General features: G+C 40.8%; 1 protein-coding gene across 3 annotated transcripts in view; it reads left to right on the top strand.

Annotated features, from left to right (window-relative positions):
• Positions 1-21,677, top strand: part of LOC138757936 (polycomb group RING finger protein 3) — a 167,780-nt gene that overhangs the window by 142,840 nt on the left and 3,263 nt on the right. Inside the window, exon 13 of one of the 3 annotated variants that reach the window (XR_011353999.1) lies at positions 19,748-19,823. The exons of 1 other annotated variant lie outside the window; for it this stretch is intronic. The gene's annotated coding sequence lies outside the window, so the exon portion shown is untranslated. Of the gene's footprint in view, positions 1-2,855; positions 6,551-19,747; positions 19,824-21,677 lie in introns of those variants that run through there. One more of the 3 variants, XR_011354000.1, reaches the window with a different exon arrangement.

Here is a 21,677-nt window from a genome sequence, read left to right as displayed (position 1 = left end):
TGCAGATTTCCTTAATTTCACTTGGCATTCACTCTTATTTTAGCTCATTATATCACTTCACACTTCTCTGGATTAAAATTTGCCCATTCACCTCATCTGTTGCTGTCAGTTTGAAATGCATTACCATCCTTTTCACTATGACCACATTTCCCAGCTTTGTGCTATCTGTACATTTGGAAATGTTCCCCGACATCTCCAGATCCACATCGTTAATATGCCATGAAAAGCAAGTCCTTGCACTCATGAGAAAACAGCCATTCAGCACCATCCTTCATTTGACCATCACTTCTGTATGCTTTCAGCCATTTGTCACGACTGTTAGGTTTAGCATGCTTCATAATAGGAAAAGACAAAGCAGGCTGTTGATTCATTGATACTTTTCTACATTTTAAAATGGTGTTCTAACAAGCATGCATATATCAAAGTGTCCTCACGTCATCAAGTACATGTGATGGCGTCATACCTAACAGTTACAGGCAAATGTGACCCAAAAATGACTAGACTCAGTGGTTTGTTGTCAGTAACTAGGGTAAACTTTCGTCCATACAAGTATTGGTGAAATCTCTTTACTCCAAATATGATGGTTAGTCCTTCCCTTTCTAATTGAACATAATTACGCTCACAAGCGCTTAGTGATCAGGAGGCATATGCCACTGCTTGCTCTCACTTTCCAGCTTTCTCTGAAAGTACTGCCGCAATCCCACTGGTGACGCGTCTAATGCCAGTATCAGTTCTTTGCCAGGATCGTAATAGATTAAGACATGGTTACTGCTCGTTAGTAGCAATTTTAATTTATCCTCGACATGTTTGATTTCTGTGTTCCAGTACCATTTTTGATTTTTCTTCAGCAGTTGATTTAGAGGGCTACATAATGTCCACATATTGGGAATGTTCACTAAACCCAAAAATGATTGTAGTTCAATTGGTGGAGTAAAGTGCTCTCTGTACTGATTCTGTACCTTTTTTGTCCATTTGTATTCCTTCCTCATTGATGTGAACCCCAAATACGTCACTGAGGGTGCCATGAATACACACTTGTCTTGCCATAGACGGACATTCATTTGTTGCAGTCAGTCTAGAACAATTTCCAGGTTGACTAGATGTTCTGCTTCATCCTTACCAGTAATGATGATGTCATCCAAGTAGCAGCCTACCTTGAGTATCTGTAATAGCTTGTCCATGAGCGCTTAGAAAATGGCTGGTGCCGCTGATGTCCCATATGGCATCTGGGTATATGTGAATAATCCCAAATGTGTATTGATAGTTACCAATTTCCGTGAGTCATTATCCAGTTCTATCTGTTGGTAGACTTGTGACAGGTCTAATTTCGTGAACTTTTGTCCTCCATTTAGTGTTTGAAATAATTCTTTGGCTCTTGAAATTAGGTGTTCTGGAATTTGTGATGCTTGATTCATGGTTACTTTGTAATCTCCGCAGATGTGTATTTCTCTGTTTGCTTTACATACTGGCACGATTGGGGTAGCCCAATCAGTGTACTGAATTTTCTCTAATATTCCTTCTTTTTCCAATCTATTTATTTCAAATTCAGTTTTCTCCTTTGTTGCGAAAAGTACGGCTCTGGGTTTGCAAAATTTGGGTTCTGCTTCTGGTTTCAAATGTAACTTGATTCACACGCCTTGTATTTTCCCCAAACCTTTTTCGAATAACGTTTCAAGATTTGAACCAATTTGGGTTCTGTGGTTCATTTTAGGTGTTCATCTTGATTTTCCTTTCTCTTTTGGCTGATTATCATTCCTATCTTCCATCAATCTAATTGAAGGTGGCTTAGCCAATTGCATCTGAGTAACACTAGCCCCTTGGTGTTCATGATGTAGAGGGGTGATTGGTTTAGCTTTTGTTCATTGTACTTAACGTGCACTTTGCATTTCCCGAATACTTGTATTTCTTCCCCAGTAACAGTTTTTAACATAGTATCAGTTGGGATTATCTTTGCATGTGGTAGCAGGTGTTCTTTCATTGTTAGTGGCATCAGGGAAACTGCTGCTTCAGTATCCAATTCCATAGGCACTGGTTTGCTGTTAATTTGGATATCAACATAAAAATTCGGCTCCTTTTGGCCCACTCCACAGATGTGCATGATTTGTTTCTTCTCATCTTTGTCCACTTCAGAGCCATTGTTTTTGTGGTTTCTTCCCTTTCTTTTATGTATTTTATTTTTCTGGAGCTTTGCTTCTTATTATTTTTCTGTTTTATTAGTTGGACATCTCATACTTACCTTTGCACGTGTGGGTTTGAATCCTATCCTCGTTGCTAATCTCGTTTAGCATGCTTCGTAATAGGAAAAGACGTGGCAGGTTGTTGATTCATTGATACTTGTATTCTAAAATGGTGTTCTAACAAGCATGCATATGTGTCGTCACATCATCACGTACATGCGATGGCATCATACCTAACAGATACAGACAAATGTGACCAAAAAGTGACTTCTGTTTTGCTCATCAGTCTTATGTGGAAATTTATCAAACTTCTCTGAAAATACATGGTACTGATATTTACTGCAGTCCTTTGATTAATCTTTATTATTTTATCAAAATATTTTTTTTTAGCTTAGTTAAACACAACTTGTCTTCAACAAATCTTTGCTGGGTATCTTTTACCTTCTCTATGGAATTAATACAAATGGTGGTGGGCTGAATAACCTGTTTCCATGCTCTATAACTCTTGCTAACTTTTATCCCTGGTTATTCCTGAAAACGTCTTCTTCCCGTATTTAAGCTAACTGATTCAAATTATCTGCGAGCCCTTGCATGCCCTTTTGAATGAGCATTCCACTGACACTTTTGAATCTAAAGTACTCATTTGGTATTGTAGTTACACCTCCCTTTTATTTTTAGTGGTCCTTGCCTCTCCCCTGTCATGCAGGAAGCGGATTTTGACTGGTGTTGAAGCCTGGCATGGTGACCAGAAGTAAGTGATAGGATACTTTTATGAAGTGACGAAAATGAGTCTTTTACAGAACCTTGTGTCATTGCAACAGCTTGGTATGCTAAGGTCGATATTTTGGCACAAAATATTTGATTCATATTCTGTAATGCCATCATGTTATTTCATAAAATGAAACATTTCAGAACTGATATGGAAGCTGCAAGTGAATGTTTGCTATTTATTTTTTTTAGGAGGATTGAACATGTGTGAAACACAACAGGTGTTGCTACCTTTGAGTCAGCTTTAAGATCATAAGAAATAGGAGCAGGAATGGGCCATCTGGTCCATTGAGTCTGCTCTGCCATTCAATGAGATTGTGACTGATCTGATTATAGGCTCATTTCCATCTACTTGCTTTTTTCCCCATATCCTTTAATTCCTTTACTATGTAAAAATCTATCCAACCTTATCTTAAATGGGCAGCAAATTCCACAGATTCTCCACCCTTTGGGAAAAGCAGTTCCTTCTCAACTCCATTCTAAATCTACTACCCTGAATTTTGAGGCTATGTCCCCTAGTTTTGGTTTCCCCTACCAATGGAAACGACTTACCTACCTCTATCTTATCTATGCCTTTCATAATTTTATACGTTTTTATAAGAACCTATCTCACTCTTCTAAATTCCACTGAATATAGCCCCAGACCTCAATCTCTCCTCATAAGCCAACCCCCTCAACTCTGGAATCAACTTGGTGAACGTCATCTGCACTGCCTCCAAAGCCAGTAAATCCTTCCTTAAGTGAGGAGACCCCAGAACTGTATGCAGTACTCCAGATGCAGCCTCACTGATACCTTGTACAATTGCAGCATAACTTTCTTAGTCTTAAATTTTATTCCTCTAGTAACAAAAGCCTTCTTGATAGCCTACTACACCTGCAAACCAACCTTTTGTGATTCATGTACAATCATTCCCAAGTCCTTCTGCGCAGCAACATGCAACAATCACTTGTCATTTAAAAAGTATTCTGATCTTCCATTTTTCCTTCCACCTCACATTTGCCAACATTGTACTCTATCTGCCAAACCCTTGCCCACTCACTTAACCTGTCTATAATTCTCTGCAAACTCTCTGTATCCTCTGCACAATTTGCTTTCCTACTCAGTTTAGTGTCATCTGCAAACTATATTATACACTCTGTCCCCTCTTCCAGATCATGTAGGTGTATCGTAACTAGTTGCAGCCTTACCACCAATTGCTGACCAGAAAAACACCCCTGTACCCCAATCCTCTAGTCATGCTAATACGTCACCCCAACTCTATACATCCTTATCTTCTGTATAACACTTTGATTTAATTAGGGTGCCATTCAAAATGATTGGACAAACAATAAACAGTCTCTCCAATAAATTATGCTGTTTGACCTGCTGAATTTCTCCAGCATTGCAAATATCTAGATGTTCACGCAGCATCTGCGACAGAAGAAACAATGAAAGTACTGCAAACAGTTCAAACACCGAGCAGGTTGGGCAGCATCTCCTGAATGAGAAATAGTTAATGTTTTGTGCTCAGGACAATAAGAAATTAGTTAGATTGAGGCTGAATGAGTGAATGTACCAGAGCTGATCCGTGTGATGTTATTGATGACAGGGCTCTGAGACATTCTGAGCAGGGCAGCATCTAAAACCATCCGGTGATGATGATACATCGGTTCTGATTAAACTTGGAGATTTAGATGTTGAGTTGAGAAGGCTGCAAGGTACCTGGAGGAAGATGAGCTGCTCGCACTGCATCTTGTAACCGTATATTAAGGCCACACAGATATGAGGAGTAGGTTGGAGGTTCTTGTGTAGTTTCTTCTCTCTCTCTCTCCCTCCCATTTCTGATGTGTGAAGAATTGGCTCTGTTTCTCTCCCACAGATTGTGGATTTTTTTTTTCCAGCACTTTGTGTTTATTTCAGATTTTAACTCTGAAATTTGCATATATTCACTATTGAAATGCCTGAGATTGGATCCTGGCTGCTGAGGACATTGGGATCATGTTCTCTCAGCATCTGCTGTTAGAGAGACTGGTCTATAGGCACAATCTTGCACTGCAATCCCATGGTGTGGCACCATGGAGACAAAAGCTACGTTACTGTGCCAGGACCTATGCCAATCTGATGGTTCCCGTCATTCCTCTGAGGAGCGAGTGTCGAGTCACAGCAATACTTTCTACACATTGATATTATCACTACCTCCCCAATTTTAACACCCAGTTCTGACACTCATTTGCACATTAAGGAGCTTTATTAACTTGTGCTGAGGTAAGTTGGTTTCATAACAGTTTTGCATAAAACCATGTTATTGTTCAATACAGGTTGTTTGGTGCTAACCATCTGTGCATTTTAGGTTTTAGAGTTGTTATGAAGGCACAAATATTCTATTTTCCTGATGAAATTAGACTATCACATTGCCATGCAGAGCACATCGGTAGCTCGAGAATCCAGTCTGGTGGTTGCAGCTGTAAACGAACCAGCGCCTCCCCAGAAACCTCTTCAGTTCAGTTACTCCAGGCACCCTGCACCATTTGTACCTCATGCAGTGCCACAGATTTGGTTACCTGTTAATATTTGCCAGCTTTGTTGATGGAGTTATTTCTCCATCAGAATAAAGGGGAATTCTGAAGAATGATTTTAGCCCTCGAAGTATCTGCATCTCAGAGAGCAATGCAGAACCATGGATCATGCTTGATTTCCCATTTTTGATGGACAGTGCTGGTGCAGGGACCTCAGATTCTGGGAGTCTCCCTCTTGGTATGTCAGCTCTTAGTTTGCACAACACTTTATCAATGTGTGTCCACCTGGACTTTGCTGCAAGTGAGGGAACTAATGAGATGGTTGAGAACTAAAATGAAGTGTTTCAGCATTTATAGTTAATGAAAACCCAAAAGGGCAGAGTTCATCCTCCCAATGATTCAGGCACTTGCTCTCAGTTCTTGGAAGTCACAGACTTGACATTCTGAAGTGTGCACACAACGATGTCAGTTTCAAATGTTACACTGATTTTGGGTTTAAACTCGTGTGGCTGTGTCAGTCCAGGGATGACCCTGCACTGGTTTGAGGTCATGCATTAGAAAAACAACCATGAAAACAGAAGACTTTATAATGGAACTGCGCTGCTCTGAGAATATTCTGCCATAACCAAGGCTCAGTGTTACTGCAGCAGATGGGTCATGACCCTGCCATCAACTCAGTGATCAACAAACATAGTGAGAATTGGAGTCACATGGTTTCTCAGTATTTTCTGTTATTATTGAGGGGATTCAGCTTAATGAATGAGATGACATCAAGTCTGCATTAACATATCTTTCTTGCTCTAGGTTTGTAACCTACTGTAAAACTAATGGGAAACATCACCTTAAGTAAACTGTAGTTACACGATAAGAAAACCACTCAGGTTTACATCAGAGATCATGTGAACAAATACCTCACTTTATTTCAACAATGGCACCACTCAGTTTATAATAAACTGTTGTGATGAGCTTCAACGTTGTACTCTTCTGCTACTTAAAATGTCTTCTGTAACAAGAATGTTTTGTATTGCTTCATGTAAATTCAACCACTTTTTAGCCCTATAATGTGCAGAATTCTTTTGTTCTGTCATTAAATAAATTATTATATTTGTGAGCGTGTTTGGCTTGTTATCCTATTTATTATAATCAATAATTGTATGCGAATGGAATTGTACTCTTCAGAACAAAGATGGAGCAAATGAAAGGAAAGCATAATTAAGGAGCAAAGGGATATTCTGAACTGCGTGCCTTTTTTAATTGTTTTACAAAACTAAGATCACATCTTCAGAAACAGATTGGTGAACATCTTTTGGCTTTTAATCCTCCTGCCTCTTTCCTACATGTGTATCAATCCACGCTCATCGGTCTTTGTGCAGTACTGAGAAAATGAATGCAGACATTAATGAGGTCTTTGACAAGGTCCTGCATGGGAGGTTTGTGAAGAGGGTTCAGTTGCTCGATATTCAGGATGAGGTATTAAACTGGATTAGATATTGGCTTTGGAGGAGAAGGCAGAGAGTGGAGGAAATTATTGCCTCTCTGGGGGCCTGTGGTGTACTTTAAGGATTGGCACTGGGTCTATTGTTTATCATCTCTATCAATACTCTGGATGATAGTGTGGTCAATTGGATCAGAAAATTTACAGATGACATTAAGATTGGGGGTGTAGTGGACAGTAAGGAAGGCTTTCGAGATTGCAGAAGGATCTTGAAAGCTGAAAATATGGGCTGATAAATGGCAGATGCAATTTAATGTAGAATATGAGGTGTTCCACTTTGAAAGGAAGGACCAGCGTAGGACTTGCATGGTAAACAGGAATTGAGGAGTGTAGTAGAACATGGGGATCTGGGAATACATAATTCATTGAAAGTGATACAATAGGGAGAAAAGATCATAAAGCTTTTGGAACATTGGCCTTCATAAATCAAAGTATTGAGAACAGAAGTTGGGATGTTATATTGATATTGCCATAGGTATTCTGTGATAAAGGGATTGCTTAAGGTGGTATGTGGGTGGAAAGAAAAAGTTTGAAATCCACTGTTTTAGTCATGCCTAATTGACTCGTTATATACATGGTTTCATAACTTCAAAGGAAGTGGACCAATGACAATTTTTCTTAAGCAAAATATTTCAGAAACAATTGGGTCAAGAGCAGTGATTCTCAACCTTCACTTTCCACCCACATACCACCTTAAGCAATCCCTTACTAATCATAAAGCACTGATGGCATAGGGATTACTTAAAGTGGTATGTGAATGGAAGGAAAAAGGTTGAGAACCACTGCTTCAGAATATAGAACAGTACAGTGTAGCTGTAGCAACTGTGTCGCAGTGTGAAATGAAGAACGAGAAAATAACCAGACGTCGAGTAGAAGTTCAGTAAAAGATGTTACACAAACAGTAACCTGCAGCTTTTTAAAACCTCGCACGTTCCCAATGATGTCATCGCATTGTGACGTCATGACATCACTCAGAACTTCCCAAGATGGTTCGATTAAGCCTACATCGGCCCTTTGGCCAACAATGTGTGTCAACCCATTGAAACCTACTCCACTTTGTTAGTTTGTAATGCAGTTATATGTAAATGACTTGGATGAGAATGTAAGTGGTATGATTGGCCTGTTGGCAGACAACATGAAAATTGGCAGAGCTGTGGATAATGAAGAAAGGATACAGAGGGACGTGGATCAGCTGGAAAGTTTGGAAGGGTGGAGGGAAATGGAATTTGTGTGTAGTTCTGGTCAGCCCATTGCAGAAAAGATGTAGAAACTTTGGAAAGGGTTCAGAAGAGATTTACCAAGATGTTGAGCAGCAGAAGAAGCATAAAGGTAATCAGTTGGAGGGTTTGAAATGTATTTATTTCAATCTAAGAAGTATTAAGAATAAGGGAGATAAATTTAGAACATGGATCAGGACATGGAATTACAATGAGGTGGCCATTACAGAGACTTGGTTAACACAAGGACAGGATTGGCTGAATTAGGAACCAGGGTTCAGATGTTTTAAAAGGAATAGGAAGGGAGGTAAGACAGAGGATTTGGTGAGTAGCATTATTAATCAGGGATAATATAGCTGCAGAAAGGGAGGGCATTGTCTACTGAGTCGGAGTGGGTGGAAGTTAGAAACAGGAAGGAAGCAATTAGTGTACTCTGAGTAGTCTATAGGCCCTCAAATAGTTCTCGGGACACTGATTAGTAGGTACGATTGTTGTTATGGGAGACTTCAACTTCCCAAATTCTGACTGCACCTGTAGGCTAGATGGAGCAGAATTTGTCAGGTATGTCCAAGAAAGATTCCTTTTTTAAATAACTTTATTTATAATATAGGTACACGATCCTTTATCCGGAACCCTTGGGGAACAGTGTGTTCCGAATTTTGGATTTTTCCAGATTTTGGAAAGCCTACCCGAATTGTGCTGCCGTATCTACCCCCACCCCAATCCAGTCGCCCGGCCATCTCCCCCAAGCGCCGGTCCCTCGGCCGCCTCCTCCATGTGCCGGTCCCTCAGTTGCCTCCCCCAAGCACCGGCCTCCCCTGAACGCCGACCACCCGGCCGCCTCCCCCAAGCGCTGATCCTTCGGCCGCCTCCCCCAAGCGCTGATCCTTCGGCCGCCTCCCCCAAGCGCTGATCCTTCGGCCACCTCTCCCAAGCACTGATCTCTCCCAAACGTCGACCGCCCGGCCGCCTCCCCCAAGTGCCGGTCCCTCGGCAGCCTCTCCAAGCACCGGCCGCCTTCCCCAAGCACCAGCCGCTTTCCCCAACCGCCAACCGCCCAAGCGCCGACCACCCGGCCGCCTCCCCCAAATGCTGGCCGCCTCCCCCAAGCACCGGTCCTTCGGCCGCCTCCCACAAGCACTGGTCACCTCCCCCAAGCACCGACCTCCTCCCCCAAGCGCCAAACGCCCAGCTGCCTCCCTCAGGTGCTGGACGCCTCTCTCCCCACTTATCAGATTTTGGAGCTTTATGGATTTTAGAAGTCCGGATAAAGGATCGTGTACATGTATATAAAATACAGAAATGTATATTTTAAAAATCCATATTACAATACATTATTCATAAAGTACATAATGATAAATTAGTACTCTACCCCTTCACCCACCCAACCACCCCATTACAAAAAAATCCCAAACTACACCTACCTCTACATAATATTGGAGCCTTTACAAGTATCAATGGTTAAGTTGCAAAAATGAGTGCCTTTTTGTTATAAAAAAAAATAATTAGCATATATTCAAACCCATATATTTTAAGTATGGTTCCCACATTTTAGTAAAAAAAGAATAATTATTATGTAAATTATGTTATTTTTTTCTAAATAAATGCATGATTTCAACTCATTGTGCTATCTTTGAATATTTATCTTGACATCATCTTTCCATATTACCGCAATACATTTTAAAGCTACAGCTAGGACCAAGCGAATGAATCTAATTTGAAATTTATCCAATCCTAATCTCATTTTTAGATTTGTCATAAATCCCAATAAAAAGAATAAAGGATCAACTATAACTAAATATTGTACAAACGTTCTAAAAATTCTCTAATTTTCACCCAAAAACTTTGCACCTTTTCACAAGACCAAACTGAATGTCAAGATGTTCCATGCTGAAAACATAAATCTGAATCCTTAAAACCATATTGTTTCAACTTTCCTGGTGTCAAATATAACTGTAGAAAATTATAGTTAACCTAGTTACAGCATTTTTACCCAATCTTCCTCCAATATAAAAAGTTGTAATTCCTTCTCCCATTTACCTTTTATTTTAAAAACACCAAGTTTATTCATCTTATCTTGGAGCAATGCATACATTTCTGATATAAATCCTTTTTACAAAGTTTCCATAATCAACTTTTCAAACCTAGTCAAATTAAGAAGTTTAAATTCCTGTCTCAAATTTTATTTTTAAAAAAGCTCGCACTTGATAATAAGCAAATATTGAATTCGCTGATATCCCAAATTTCCCTTGCAATTGGGCAAAAGAAAGAAAAACACCCTTCTCGGAACAGTCTCCCACCATTCTAATACCCTTCCATTCCCAATCCTTTAAATATCAACTATCTATCGAAAACGGAACAATCTTATTCTGATAAATAGGGGTCTGAGCAGAAATTTTACCCTTAGTTCCAATCATATGATCTCTCTTATACCAAATTTCCAATAACTGTTTAAGTACATATACATTACAAGTCTTTTAAAAATTTGGTCTCCATTTATATATAAAATAATTAGCATTACTCTCTGATATCTGTGACAATTCAGCTTTAGCCCATTTGTTCACTGTCTGACATTAGATTAATAAATTTAAATTGTGCTGCTTCATAATAATTCTGAAAATTTGGTAACTGCAAGCCGCCTCAAGCAACTTTTACAAAGGGACTCTAGATAATTTACTTTTCCATAAAAACAAATGAATTGAAGCATATAATTCCTTTTTTAAAAAGCCTTTGGTAGAGAACACGGAATAGATTGAAAAAAGATATTGTATATGGGGAAATATTTTAATTTTAATACAATTCACCTGTCCCATCAAAGTCAAAGGTAAATCTTACCACTTCTTAAAATCTGCCTTAAATGTTTTCAATACAGGTATATAATTCAATTAATACAACTGTCGATACTCCCCATTTACTATCGCTCTCAAATACTTTATCTTATCCGACCAATGAAAATGAGTGATCATTTGAAATTGGTAATAATTCACTCTTATCCCAATTAACTTTATATCCAGACATTTTCCCGTACTGTTCCAAACATTTCTGCAAATATACTAAAAATTCTTTGGGATTTGTTAAATATATTAACACATCATCATCAAATAAATTAATTTTATATTCTAATTCTCCTACTCTTATACCTTTAATATTGATATTCTGTCTAATAAATTGAGCCAATGGTTCAATAGCCAAAGCAAATAAAGCTGGAGTTAACGGGCAGCCTTGTCTAGTTGACCTTGATAAATTAAATGATGATGAAATTTGTCCATTTGTCACCACTTTAGCTGAAGAATTATTATATAAAGCTTTTACCCAACCAATAAAAGTGGACCAAATCTAAAATGTTCTAAAACTTTAAAGAAAAAATGCCACTCAACTTGATGAAAAGCCTTTTCAGCATCCAGGGACGCTATTAAATGTAAGTTACGTTGATTTTTTATATCCATTAATTAATGTAACTAATTTAACAATGTTATCAGCTGAATAATGATTTTTAATAAGCCTGCTTGATCTACATCAATCAGTTGTGGCAAATATTTTGCAATTCTGTTTGCCAACACTTTAGCCACAATTTTATAATCTGCATTTAACAGAGAAATCAGTCTATATGACACTACTTTCAAAGGATCTCTATCTTTTTTTGGAATAACTAATCAAAAAGATTCCGGAAGAGAAAATGTTTCAGAAGCTTGTGTAAATACTCGTCAAAATATTGGAAGTAATAAATCGTAAAATTCCTTATAAAACTCCAATATAAATCCATCTTCTCTGGGTGATTTTTCCATTAGGCATAGTTTGTAATACCTTTTTAATTTCGCTTGATTCAATCCAATAAAAGCCTCAGTAATGAACTGTTCATCATCTACATTAGGAGCATAAATATTTAACAATGTCCAAGCTTCAGAAATTTTTTACAATTAACCATCAGTACCCTTCCCTTCTCTAAAACTGATTCCAATATGAAAGGCAATTTTTTATGAATTAAAATAGCAACTCCATGAGCCTTAGAATTAAAGGAAGATGCAATAACCTGTCCAATCCAATCCCTTTTTAATTTTAAATGTTCTTTTTCAGTCAAATGAGTTTCTTATAAAAAAGCTATATCCACTTTCATTTTCTTAATATAAGCCAACACACGCTTCCTTCCTTTTTATCAGATTATACAAACCTTTAACATTAAAAGTTACAAAATTCAAATTAGATATATTAACAACTACAATTCGGGCATGTCACACAAAAAATTCAATATTAAAATAAAGACTCCAGAAAAAAAACTCCTTTTTTTTATATATATATATGTGTGTGTGTGTGTGTGTGATATATATGTAATAAAACCTAAAAACTAAACTAAAACAAAATTATCCCCCCCCCAAAAAAAAACTGCTAGAGCAGTGCCCCCCTCTATTAACCGAGTGTGGTGTTAATACCACCAGTGCTGACGTCTTTGGAAACAACTGGGTAGTCTTCCTCCCCCTGACCAGACTTCACAGTAATTAAATATATAGTCCATTTATGACTCAGATAGAACTTGAGGATCCTCCTCTAAATCCATCAGTTGTTCAGTTTCCAGCTTTTTGTTCCCTTTTCCATTTTCCGTCTTGTCTTTGTTCACCACAGGTTTTGTAGAGAAATATTGAGTCAACTTGAAAACTGGCAAAGAATTAGCAAAAGTTAAAGCATCTTGCGCCTTTTGAAAAAATTGCAACTGAAATTGCCCATAGAATACCTTCAAAATCTCCAGATATCAAAAGGCATATCTATACCCTTTCTTCCACAACACTGCCTTAGCTGGATTAAACTCCTTGCACCTCTCAATAACCTCTTGACTTAAATCTGCATAGAAAAAACCTTAACTATCCTGTACCAAACGAGCTTGCTGAATTACCAAATGTAAAATCATCTCCTGATCTTGATATCTAAGACATCTAATCAATACTGCTCTTGGAGATTGACCTGGGAAAGGTTTCTTTCTTAAGGCACAGTGCGCTCTATCTAATTCTAAACCTTCTGGAAAATATTCAGTCACCAACATATCTGGAATTCAATCCTTAAAAAATCTTGTAGGAGTCGCTCCTTCAATACTCTCTGGAAGACCCACTATTTTAATATTATTTTGATGACTGATTCTCCAATGAGTCAATTTTCTGCAAAAAGTCTCTCTTCTCAACTTGCCATCCAGTAAACGACTCTTCAATTTGATCGACTCTATCTTCAACATTCTTCACTCTCTCTTGAACAACATCAACAGCTGGCAGGTACTACTAACATTTAGTTTCATTGAGGCAATTTCTCCTGACATATCAGATATTCTAACTTTAATGTCAGCCAACTGTTCATCGATACTATGAAAACTGTTTGACATATACTCCATCGTATTGTCATTTTGTTTTGTTAGTTCTTCAAACATTGTCACTACATTGGGGCCTGGTGATGGACTCATTATAATTGGTGACTTGTAAGGTGCCTTTAATGTTCTGGGCCTACCTTCAATCACATTGGCAGCAGCTATTAACAATTCTTGATCTTCCTCATCCAAAAGTTCAATCTGTTTAACTTCTTCCTCATCAGGTATTAAAACCTCTTCTCTGGCCGCCTGGCTGCGGGTCTGGACCCCTCTCCACGCTGGGCTGACCTCATTGGACCCGCAGCCCAGACCCGATCGAGAACTTCACGCACGCATGTATTTGTGCACGTGCCCACAGCACTGCCTGCACGAAAGTGGGTCTCCGTTAACGGCGCATCACTACATTCCAATGTGTCCAAGGATGCAATAACGTGTTCAGGCTTGTGCCCCTAGGGTGCCCCATGATCTGCCACGCGACTGGCTGTGCACGTCGCAGCATCCTCATGAACGTCCTGGACCGACGCCAGTGACATGCCGGCGCCATCTTGCGCCACTCCGCGTACGGAGGATGCCGATGCTCCCCCCCATCCTTGCCAGAGATATACATTGGGATTTCAGCTCCATCGAAAAATGATTCTGAGGCTTCAACTGTCTAGTAGGCCCAGCTTCTTCCATTTTTTCCAACACTTTGAAATACAGTTTTTTTAGATTGCTGTACTTTTCTTTTCTTCCCTCCTTTCATCTTTAGACGCTAAAAAAAACTTTTCCAAATTATTCACACTTTTATTCAGTCCAGTAATTTCGGGTTTTATACAGTCCAATTAGGGAGAGGTGATTTCCCACGTCTTCATCTTATGCCATCTTGCCATGCCCCCTGTCCAAGAAGGTTTCCTGACACAGAATGTGGACTAGCCGACGAGAGGAGAGGTCATTCTGGATCTAGTACTAGATAATGAACCTGGTCAGGTGACAGATTTCTCTGTGGGGGAGCATTTTGGTGACAATAGGCCCTTTCATACAATCAAAAACACGAGTGTTAAGGTGGAGATTCACCTTTACATCAGGAGACTTACCTCCACGATCCCCTCAGGGCAGGGGCAGCTGGCGGGGGCTGTCAGGGCAGAGGCGGCCGTTGGGAGCCATCACGGGGCGGTCTGTGTGGACTGTGACAGCCCTGTCAGCGGTGACATTCCTATCAGCTGCTCCAACACCTCACCAGACCGCCTCACCCTTCGAGCCACTCATCAGCACCAGTGGCTTAATACACAGCAGAGCAATAGCCGTCTTCCCTACCCATAATCCCCCACACAGTTGGAACCGTTCTGGGAAACGCAGTGGTTCCAGCTGCATGGGGGATTATAGGTACAGAAGATAACCATTGCTCTGCCACGTATTTATAACAGGTGGCCTCTCGGCAACAGTTGCCCCACCTACAGCAGCTCCAGACAATGCACTGAGGCGCCGCTCTACATAAAAGCAGCACAGGAACAGATCCTTTGGAGCACCACGTCTGTGGTGAATATAATCTCCAGTCCTTGCCTGTTCATGGGTCAGTCTAAATGCTTCTTAAAAACTAATATTGTATCTGCTTTCACCACCACTTCCCCCGGCAACCTGTTCCAGACACCCACCATTCTCTGCATTAAACAAATGCTTTCCAAATCTCAATTAAATGTTCCTCTCTGACCCTAAACCTATGTCCTCTGTATTTGACATTTCCACCCTGGGAAACAGATTCTGACTGTCCACCCTCTCATTTTTTAAATTTAAATTTACACAAACAGCACGGTGACAGGCCATTTTGGCCCACGAGTCCGTGCCACTCAATTTATACCCAATTAACCTACACCCCCCTACACCCCCAGTCAGAGGAAAACCCACACAGACACAGGGAGAACATACAAACTCCTTACAGACAGCATGGGATTTGAACCCCAGTCCTGATCATTAGCGCAGTAAAGTCATTGCGCTAACCGCTACATTTACCGTGCTGCCTGAATGTTTGATAGAAAACAACCCAATTTTGTCCGACTTCTCTCAACTCATACACTCTAAACCATGCAACGTTCAGAAAACCTCTTCTGTATCCTTTCTAAAGCATTTACATCCTTCCTGTAATGGGGGTGACTAGAATTGCACACAGTATTCCAAGTGTGGTCTAAGCAGTTTTATATCACTGCAATATGAGAAATACTCACTTGGTACTTCAGCCAAATCTTATGGCTCCATATATAGATCACCTCATTGATCTTTAAAAAGCCATATTCCTTCCCCAGTTATTCTCTGGCCTGTAATGTTCTTGTATAACCTCTTTGAATTCTCCTTTACCTTATCTATAAGAGCCATCACATACCTCCTCTTTGCTCTTAAGTGTTCTCTTTAACCTCTATACTCAAGGAATTCACAGCCTATCTGTCTATCCCTGACAAATGCCTCTTTCAGAAATTGATATGTTCTATATTAGCTAGGGTATCAAAGGTTATGGGAAGAAGACTGGGTAGTGGGGCTGAATGGGAAAATGGATCACCTCATGATTAAAAAGTAGGGCAGACAGGATGGACTGAATAGCCTATTTCTGCTCCTATGTCTAATGGACTTCTTTTTGACCAGATTCTCAATATCTTTGGTCATCCAAGGTTCCCTAACCTTTCCAGCCTTGTCCTTCACTCTGACAGGAACCTGGTGTCCATGAACTTTCCCCAGCTCCCTTTCAAAAGCCCCCCTCACTCACTCATTACCTGGAAAAAAACAGCTCTCCCAATCTAACCTTCAAAAAGGCTATTCTAATATCAACAACATTAGCCTTGATCCAATTTAGAATTTGATGATTAATCCTATTTTTTGGATTACTATTTTGACTAATAGATCTATGGTCATTGGTCCCAACATGCTCCTCACTGACGCCCCACTCATTTCCAAACGAAATGTCCAGCGTTGAACCATCTACAAATGGCAGATATGGACCGAGGATGAATGTGTGCCTGGATAGGAGTACCCAGAGATTGGGTGAAGGGACGGGTCTGGATGTTTGGGATGGGGAGGGATTGGACAAATGGGTTGGGACATGTCTGGATCAATAGGTAAACAAGACTAACAGAATTGTCAGTGAATTCTCTCCTGACCTGCTGGAGCTCAGACTTTTGGTCTGTGTTTGGACTAAGGCTACAGTAATATTTGGAGACAACCAGAGGAGGGAGACTGGTATTAGTGTAGATGGAGTAGTGTGGATGGAGTGTTCTCCCAATGACTTTTGTATTCTGACACTAGAGTTTAGAAATCAATTTTTACTATTTCATTGGACTAATGTAGTGGTAATTATCTGGGTTGGATCTGTCGGTCTTCATCAATACGATGTATCTGATCAATTTTTCACAAACTTGAACTATGTGTGGTAGCTGCACTGGAAACTCTTGTTCAATTGGTTCTGGAGCACTAGAGCTGGGTTAGGTCTCTGCCTCTTAAATGATTGAAGATCATGGTGGGGAGTTGGGGAGGGGGCTGATGAGTATCAGCCTTGTCTCTGATCCCCACCCAGGGGCCCACCTTCCTACATCTATCACATTCCTGTGATTGAGTGTTTACATAAAGGCCAGCACGGATGTCTTTTTGCCTGAATAGATGAGACAGGAGTGGGCCATTCAGCCCTTAGAACCAACACCACCATTCATGGTTGATCATCTATAATCAGTACCCCGTTCCTGCCTTCTCCCCATATCCCTTGACTCTGCTCTATCTAACTCTTTCTTGAAAGCTTCCAGAGAACTGCTCTCCACTGTCTTCTGAGGCAGAGCATTCCACAGATCCACAACTCACTGGGTGAAAATTTTTTTCCTCAATTCCGTTCTAATTGGCCTACCCCTTATTCTTAAAATTTGGCCTCTGGTTCTGGACTTCTCCAACATTGAGAACATGATTCCTGCCTCTAGCACGTTTAATCCCTTAATAATCTTGTATGTTTCAATCAGATCCCCTCTCATCCTTTTAACTTCCACTGTATACAAGCCCAGTCTCTCCAATCTTTCAACATATGACAGTCCTGCCATTCTGGGAATTATCCTCATGAACCTATGCTGCATTCCCTCAATTGCAAGAATGTCCTTCCTCAAACTTGGAGACCAAAACTGCACAAACCTTAAAAGGTCTTACCAGAGCCCTGTACAACTGCAGAAGGACCTCCTTGCTCCTACCCTCAACTCCCCTCATTATGAAGGCCAACATGCCATTAACATTTCTTCACTGCCTGCTGTACCTGCATGCTTACTTTCAGTGACTGATGAACAAGGACACCTAGATCTCTTTGTACTTCCCCTTTTCCTAACTTGACACCATTCAGATAGTAATCTGCCTTCCTGTTCTTGCCTCCAAAGTGAATAACCTCACATTTATTCACATTAAACTACATCTTCCCACTTACCCAACCTGTCCAAGTCACCCTGCATTCTCATAACATCCTCCTCACATTTCACACTGCCTCCCAGCTTTGTGTCCTCTACAAATTTGCTAATGTTACTTTTAATCCCTTTATCTGAATCAGTAGTTCTCAACCTTTTTCTTTCCATTCACATACCTATGCCATTGGTGCTCTGTGATTAGTAAGAGATTTTGGTATGTGGGTGGAAAGAAAAAGGTTGAAAACCACTGCTTTAATCGTCCCTAATTGACTCGTTATGTGCACGGTTTCATAACTCCAAAGGAAATGGCCAATGACAATTTTTCTCAAGCAAAATATTTCAGTAAAAATTGGGTCTAGAGCAGTGATTCTCAACCTTCCTTTTCCACTCACATACCACCTTAAGTAATCCCTTACAGTCATTGTTAAGGCCATGCTTTGACTATTGTTTACTGTTTTAGTCTCATGACGTAAGGTGGGGTAGATTTGTCATCTGAGTTCAAAGAAAGATCATGAGATTGATTCCAGGTATGAAATGCATAGGTTGATCAGATTTGAGCAATTTTTAAATATAAGTTTGAAGTTTATTTGACACATTATACCTGGAACAGTGAGAAGGGTTCTTCTCTGGGCAATTTAGCAGGTCAACTCTGGCATTCATACAGCTGTGTAAAGTAGAAGGACCAGAGTGCAGTTACATGGTTTCATGGTTACAGTTACATGGTTAAAGTTACAGTTATAATGGGAGCATTTGTCCCGCATCAGACTTGTCAGCCACAAACGAGCCTGCAGCTGACATGGACATTACCCCTCCATAAATTTTCGTCCGCGAAGCCAAGCCAAAGAATCAATTAGTCCCAAGCAAGGGCAGCATGGGAGCTCTATGGTGGGGATCATTCAGGAGCCCGATGGCTGTAGTGAAGAAACTGTCTTTAAGCTTGTTGATGTGCAGTTTCACACTCATGTGCCTTCTTCCCAATAAAACAAGGGAATAGAGATTGTATCCAGGCTCCTTCAGTATGTTGGCTGTCTTTCCTAGGCAGCGGAAAATGTAGAAGGTGAGTCCTGTATATTCAAGGCAAGTCTGGGGTTTTAGAAGTCAAAGACTCTGCCATTTGAGGAAGAAAGATAATTTGAAGCCAAAATCAGATCAAGCACAATTTCACCGAATAATGGATCAGTTTGTGAAGGAAATGGTCTGTTTCTACTCCCAGTATTTGTATTGATTTCTGCCAAATGTATATTAATGATCAAATATTGAGGCCTAAATGCAGCAAAAGAAATGCCTGAAAAACATTTGTAGTGTGGAGAGCATTATTTGGTGAACCTTTGATTAAAAGGTACAAAGGAACTATGGGCACATGGGGTAGAGTGGATGGTTTGGGCAGTTCAGATGCATAGGCATACGTGTGATTGCATTTGTTCTTTTGACATCAGTAGATGTTCAGTTCATCTCTAGCACAGAAACAAACATGGGTGGCATGGTTAGTGTAGCGGTTAGGCCAACACATTTACAACACCAGCAACCTAGGCTCGAATCTGGTGCTGTCTGTAAGGAGTTTGTACATTCTGTCTGTGTCTGCTTGGGTTTTCTAGTTTCCTCCCATCCTTCAAAGCATAGGGTTTGGAGGCTAATATTGGCCAGAAGGACCTGTTACTGTGCTGTATGGTTTTTTTAAAAATCAGAAACTTCAGGAAACTCTCAAGAGGTCAGGAAGCAAGTATCATTTCAGGACAATGAAGTTTCATCAAGATTAAGAAAGGTTGTCATCTGAGTTGTCAACTCCATGTTTCTCTCCACACGCACTGCCCAACCTGCTGAGTTGCACTGGCATTTTCTTCTGGTTTTTTTCTTTTCAGATTTCCAGCATCATCCGCTGTTTGAAGGAGTGGGTCAGGCCCTGGAAATCCAAAGCACAGGAGAAGAGACAGTGAGGTTTGAAGGTTGACCTAGTGAAAGGTGGCAGAGAAAATGTGCATGAACGAGTCTCACGCTGGTCAGCCCAATATCTCTGGTCAAGTCAGAATATCCAAAGGTTCAAAGGCCAGCTGTGAGAGATCCTTCATCCGAAAAGTTGGCCTAAAGAGGGTGGCACAGTTAGTGTAGCGGTTAACACAACGCCGTAACAGCACTGGCAACTTGGGTTCGAATCTGGCACTGTCTGTAATAAGTTTGTACCTTTTCCCTGTGTCTGCATGGGTTCCCTCCGGTGCTCCAGTTTACCCCCACGGTTTAAAACGTACTGGGGTTGTAGTTCATTTGGGTGTAATTGGATTTCTGAATGTGCAATGAACTACAGGTACTACCTCATTTTCTTTTGCACTAATTTATATATTTTTTAAAAATGAAATTTATCGCAACTTTGCACCCGTAATGCTGCCGCAAAACATAGAATTTTGTGACACGTTCCTGACAATAAATTCTGATTCTGAGGCCTTGCACAGACATGTCGGTATGGGAATGGGGTCTAGGATTGAAATGGGTTGCCACTGGGAGATCCCTCACTCAGCGAAATGATCTCCAGTCTGTATCCAGTCTCTCCTATTTAGAGGACACAACGGGAGCACTGCATGCAGTAGATGATCCCTGCAGATTTACAATGGTGGTGAGGGCAGAGGTGTGGGAGCAAGTGCAGCACCTCCTGCAGTCACAGGGGTAGATGCCAAGGGGGCAATTAGCAGGAAGGGATGAGTGGATGAAGGAGTCACACAGGGAGCAGTTCCTGTGGAAGGCGGAGAGGGGAGAGTGTCTTTTGCTGGGATAGGTGGTAAGTGGTGAAAATGTTAGAGGAAAATGTGTTAGACACGGAGGCTGGTGTGTTGATAGGAATCCTGTCCATACTACATTTCAGGGCAGATGTGCAGGAAATTGAGATGTGGATAAGGGCTGAGTTGATGGTGGGGGAGGGGAAGCCATGTTTTTTTGAAGGAGGAGGACATCTCTTTATTGTGCCTGCCCTCCCATATCCACCTATTACTATGTATACTCATGTAATAGTCAATACAGTGTAAAAGTCTGCTTCAATCTGCTTTTTTCCATGCATCGCACGTAAACGTCAACCCCCCACCCCCACCATTTTTGGCCATGGCCACTGACCCACCTGAGCTCCCAAAGCCCCAACCTCCTGCCCATCCAAACTCCTGACTCCCCAGCCACTTTCCTATCTGAGCTCCTGATGCCCTGAACACCCATCTAAGCTCCCGATACTCAAAATGCAAACTTACCACCCAGTCCCAGCTGCCTGTCCATCCAAGTTCCTGACACTCTGAATGCAGACTTACCACCTGGTCCTGGCCACCATCCCACCCATCTGAGCTCCAAACACCCCAAATTCTGACTTAACACCCAGTTCTGGCTGCCCACCCACCCATCCAAGCTCCCGACACTCCGAATTCAGACTTAACATTCAGTTCCAGCCACCCACCAGCCCATCCAAGCTCCCAAAGCCTCGAACGTCACAGGTACTTACCACAGTCCACTCCCCTATTTCATCCTGTGACAGATGAAGGCCACTAATTCAAATTTAATTTTGGCAAATAAGTCGATGAGAAACAAATTTGAGTGAAATCATTTTATTTTCACTGTGGCTGAACATTACTGTAACTTCTATATGAAGGGCATGCACTGTGACCACAGCTGTTATGTTAACACAATTCTCCTTACATTGCTATTAGAGAGCACACATGCACTTCATGTGAAGCAGGAGAGAATCCTTCACATTACAAAACTCACCAAGTTACACAAAACACACATATAAGCTCTGAACTACCAGTAGGACTTGCCTATAAC

Source organism: Narcine bancroftii, chromosome 3, assembly GCF_036971445.1.
Source record: "Narcine bancroftii isolate sNarBan1 chromosome 3, sNarBan1.hap1, whole genome shotgun sequence".
Taxonomy (NCBI): domain Eukaryota; kingdom Metazoa; phylum Chordata; class Chondrichthyes; order Torpediniformes; family Narcinidae; genus Narcine; species Narcine bancroftii.
The sequence above is the reverse complement of the archived record's forward strand: the minus strand, read 5'-3'. Positions and strand labels throughout refer to the sequence as shown.